The following is a 5583-nucleotide window of genomic DNA, read 5'->3' on the forward strand; positions in this document are numbered from 1 at the left end:
TGAACCTATTTTCTTTCTTCCTGACAATTATTCCAAATACAGGGTGCAAACTGTGCCTACAGAGCCTGTTCCGCCCACAGCTATGTTACAAAAGCATAGTATTTCCAATAAATAATACATAGGAGCAATTACAAGTCTGTTTAAGAAAGAATGAAAGAAAAGAAAGTAAAAGCAGACAAGATGAGTTCTGAGTGCATCTATTGCTGGAACAGAAAGGCCAGGTACTAAATAATCCAGACATTGTGTTCAGAGACAAGGACAGCCCCTATTCAAGCCCCTATTCAAGCTGTGTCTTCTGTGGACAATATAAATGCTCTTGTCTTTCATGTCATGTCCCCGAATTCTCAGAAGCAATGATAATTCCATTTATAGTTTCACAGAATTTCAGTCTATTTGTTTCCTGTTTTTTTTAGGCATGCATTTCTCTGCTTCCTAAATATTCATCCCCAAAAAATCAGTACTAGCAATATAGAAGAGAATCCCCACTCCTTCCCATGCCCCAAATATTCCCATTACAGGGATTTTGTCCTGATCACTATATTAACTCACATTTGTTCCAACCTGTGCCACCTCTTTGGAAGGCAGCTCCAGGGAGACAACTCTTCACAGAGCCAGGAATAGCAGCTGTAGTTCTGGTCCTTGTTGTGAGTGTGCATCCAGATGGCATCTGCTTGGAACAACAAGCACATCTCAGTCCAGCAAAGGCAGAGTGTGCTTCCTCATCCAGACATGAGAAAGGCCACCAAAGCCACTGTGCCCCAGCCCTGCCTGTGTTTCCTGCAGGACTTCCTCACTAGCCCATACATGGAAGGACCACCCATGGAGGGCATGTTCAGCGCAGCAGCTGGTGAGAAAGCCTGCTGGGAGCTGAAGGAGGCCTGGACACAGGTGGATGTCTTGACCTGCAGAGGCCATCTGTCCACTGCTGGCAGTCACCTTGAAGGGGACTTCTCTGTGTTTGGCCTGTGAGAGTTCCTTGTGGAGCTACTGGGATCACTGGATTTGAGCTAGCTAGGGCCCCAAGCTAAAACCACAGCAAAGCCAAATGCGACAGTTCAGACTTAGAGAAGTTTGGCCTTTTTCTTTCCTGCATCCTGCTCCATTCCTCTTGCTCTGGCCCCGATTTCTGGTGTGCCCGCAGGAAACTCAGTCCTGCTGACAGACTCGTGCCAGTTCACTTGGCACATGCCCAGGAAGCTGCCTGTTCCATCAGGGTCAGTGGGTAGCTGTGAGAGCTGGCAGCTGAAGGCAAGCTGCTTCCTCCTGAGACAAATTCCCAGAGGCTTGAAACATGGCTTAGCATAGTCTGAAAGTTACACAAGAGAGCCACAGGCTACAACTGCCCTAGAAAAGCCTGCCTGCAGTGATCTTGAAAAGACGTGATCGCTTGAAGTTGAATCAACACCCTGAAGTTCAGAATGACAAGACTCACCCAACAAAAGACACAGCAGATGTTAAGCACTTGTCCTTTGGGTACCCATCAAGGACTCTGAGAGGTGTTGGTATCTCCAGGGCCTTCCTGCTGGGGTTGGAAATAGGGCATTGTTGTCACCATCCAGCTCATCTTGTGGTCCCTGTTATCCTCATAACATCCCATCATTTCCTGGGACAAACATTTGGTGAAGGAAAATGGTTTTTGGTAGCATAACTGGCAGCAGATAGGCTATCAGCTTTGTGCTTTCCAGTTAACTCTTTCTAGAAGGAAATGACTCTAGCTGGAAAGCACAAAAACTCACCTGCTACACCCTCACTGATGCCATGTCACAGCTCCCAGAGGTCCTTGTCTCTTCTCAGTCCCCACCTGTCTGGCCTGCTGGCTGGGACTCATCCCTGTACTAGAGGATGGCAGCCACTAGGACACAAACATGCCCACAGGTGTGAGATGCTGCTCAGCACAGATGCCTGATGGCCAGGGCTGGTGATGCCTCTGCATGTGCCCCAATCCTGCCTGCTCCCTGGCTGGGGACAGTGGGACAGGTCCTGACCATCAGACCCTGCCTTAACTCCCTGCATTGCACCCTGACAACAAGGTGAATGTGGGGAAAATGGCACAGAACAAAGACTTTTTTCCCTCATGTTCTCATCCCTTAGCTGGCAGGTGCTTCAACAGCAGGACGACATGGAAAGGAAAATTATTTGCCTTGCTTTGATTTCTGTTTGAATTACTATGTTCTTTGTATATGACTGTAGAATATTTTTCATAAATATTATTACTCTAGTCTCTGAAATTATAATTTCCAAAGCTGTTTGGAATTTTATCAGGATGCAGAATTTTATCAGTGCTGAGAGGACTCTTTAGACATACTTATTCAAGTGCTACCCAAACTGTTTTAGTTTTTCCCACATAAATTGGCAGTGCTCTGTATTCTTTTATGTCACTGAAACTCTCATTCCAGGTCCTTCTTTGTATGTCTTAAATTCACAGATCTCTTCCTCCTTGACCCCTAACATCTTAGCTTTGTCTCCTCAGGACAACTTAAAACTAAGCTTCTTTGGCACCCTTACCTACAGTATGTGCCACATACGGCACACAAGCCATTTTCACCTTAGAAACTAATTAAAATACAGCTCTGACTATTGTGAGAGGCCTTAAGCTCAATTCTTTATTATTATTATTAATGTTTCTAGTTGAAGAGAAAATTTTAAAAGAGCAAAAAATGTGTATGCTTACAAAAACATCGGTGTTACATGTGCCAAAAAAAGGCTCCTGCATCCTAATATTTGCTTCTCCATCTGTTGAATGTAAAAGCCAGGAAGCAAGGACTGGCTTTTTGAGGGCTTTTTTTTTAGTATTCCTTTGGTTTCTATCGATAGGAAGCCCTAAAGAGACTATCTAATGATGCTCAACCCTACTCCCTACCTGCACTAAATATAATATAGGTAATATCATACCTGTTACTTCTATGGGAAGTAAAAAATTATACTTTGGAGGTATGCTCTCCAGATTAGTCTGGAGGAAATCCTTCTTTGCAATACACAAATTCAGTTCCCTTTTTGGTGGCCTTCCCTTGTTCCAGTTCCATCGGAAGAAAATGGGATTAAAATGACAGTGCAGGCATGGACCTGACAACGTACTTTGTACAACTTGACAGGCTCCAGAGCAACAGCAGTCTCACTCTCAGTGCTCCTAAATTCAGGGGGTTTGGATGCAAAGTTTTGTTTAATCGTTTATTTTTAATATTTGTCGTAGCTTGCCTGTTTATGCCATTTTATACCAATGAACAAAATTCACTGAAAAGATACTGGAAATTATCAACAAGGAAAAAACCCTACAAACTGTTCTTTACTACATTCCTGTTTGGTAAAATGGAAGAAAGTGACAAAAACCCATGAAATTTCACAAGTTGCATTTTATCTGTCTGGCCACAGAGTGTCAATGTTTTCCCACACATTTCTCAATGGAGAGCCTCTCTCCAGCGGAATCAGCTGCTGCCAAACAGCAGATGTCAGAGTTCCTGCTTTGATTTAGGAGGAGGCCCTCGACACCCTTTTGCAGGTGGATCACTTTGAAACGGGTTTTGCTGAACAGCAGCTGTAGGCTTGTTTTGTGTGCCACAGGAAGCTGATGGTGAGCACTGCAGGACAGAACTGAAGGGAGATGTCAGCTCCAGGCAGGCAACATTTAGCTCCAGATTGTTTTCACATCAGATTTAGCTGGCATCATATCCTAGGAGTCCACAGTCTGAGTGAAAGCAGTTAACCTACTGATGGAAAAAAATTATGCTTAATGAGGAGAAATACAAGAAACACTTTGAAGAATTATCTTCCTTGAATATCCTTTAACAGGTCACTGACAGTTGCCATCACAACTCTTCACTGTTTGTGGTCACTTACAGAGCTGCAGATACAGAACAAGCATTTAAATCCACAATTATCAAGATCATAAATTCCTGTAAACTTGGGTTTATCTATGACTCTGCACGCCTTTATGATCTCCAGGTTTGACAATACATCATTAGGAATGGAATTACAGAATCAGGTTGCTTTAGGGTTTGGGGTATAATTCCATGCCAAGCTATTACCCATGTTGAATTTCTAGTGTCCCCACTTTGGTCACTTCACAGACACCTGCTACTGCTACCAAGAGATGCAAACTGAGGCTGTTGGTGTAAGAGAAAGGGATCAGCACCTGAGCTGACCCACCAAGGCCAGCAACACACATTATCTGTGTGGTGTCTTGGGAAACAATTCTTTTTGTTCTACAAAACTCTCTGAATAGCCTTGCTTTGCCTGCTTGGCCTATTTAATGCTTTCGTAACACTTCCAGTCGGTCATAACTTTTCCAAGATGGATATCAGGTTTCATAACCCTTTTCCTCGTAGAAAAAGAAATGTTAGAGGAAGGTTGCTTTTTGTTATTGCTCGCTTTTGCAAAAAGCCATGCTGAGAGAAAAAGAACTGAAACTAGTTGTTTGCAAAATAATAAAATTATTTCTGCTCCACACAGAACACTTTTGTAGCTGTTTCAGCTGCTCATAAAGCTCAGACACAATATAAACTGCCTGCAACTGCTGTTTAAAAACTTATTGAGTGATATAATTAGTGTGAAAACTGACTACTGATAACTGACAAGAAGAAAAATAAATCCATGTGAATTAAAAAAACCACCTGACTTGGAGCTTGTGTTCTGATGCTTGTTAAAACAACTGGGTTTCTGCATATGGTAACTAAGCAGGGCTGTCCTGCAGAACTAAAATCACAGTTTTGTTTATGCAGCTCCACCTTTACACCATTTCCCAACAATGTCAGGAAAGGCAGCTGTTCTTGACAGACAGCTCCTTTGCAAAGCCACAAACACAACCTGAAAACAAATGTTGTGTATGTTCCCTTTCTGGCTCTTTTGGGCCTCCCATGGAGGCACTGATGACACTTTTCCATGTATCTTATTTATGCCATTTCTTTCTGTTGCTCCAGAATTCCCACAATGTATTCAGCAATACTTTCCTGATGCTGGAAAGCGTCTGAGGGAGTTTGGGGTTGAGGGGATCGCTCAGCCTGGAGAAGAGGCGGCTCGGGGGAACCTCATCGATCCCTGCGGCTCCCTGACAGGAGGGTGGAGCCAGGTGGGGGTCGGCCTCTTCTCCCAGGCAATTTAGCGGCCCGACAACAAAGCCTCAAGCTGTGCCAGGGAATTTCTTGTCAGAAAGTGACTGGGCGTTGGAATGGGCTGCCCTGGGAGGTGGCGGAGTCACCGTCCCTGGAGGTGGGCAAGGAAAGGCTGCACGTGGCACTCAGTGCCATGACCTGGTTGACACGGTGGCGCTCAGCCGGAGGTTGGGCTCGGGGTGACGCCGGGGTCGCTGCCAGCCGCCCTGGGCCGGGCGGGGCGGGGCCGGGCCGGGGGTGGGGGGGAATAGCGGACAAGGGGACGCGTCACGCGCACCCGCGGCGCCCAATAGGGAGCGAGGAGCCGCCCACGTGATGGAGCGCGCGCGAACGGTCAAGAGAGAGGGGGGGCTCCCCCCCGCCCCGCGCTCCCGCGTCCCTCCGGCGAGTCACGTGATGCGGCGCAACTCTGCCCCCCCCGCTCCCCTCCCGCCCTGGTCACGTGCGCTGGCGCCGGCGGCGCGCGCGGCCCCGACGG

Source organism: Haemorhous mexicanus, chromosome 2, assembly GCF_027477595.1.
Source record: "Haemorhous mexicanus isolate bHaeMex1 chromosome 2, bHaeMex1.pri, whole genome shotgun sequence".
Classification (NCBI taxonomy): domain Eukaryota; kingdom Metazoa; phylum Chordata; class Aves; order Passeriformes; family Fringillidae; genus Haemorhous; species Haemorhous mexicanus.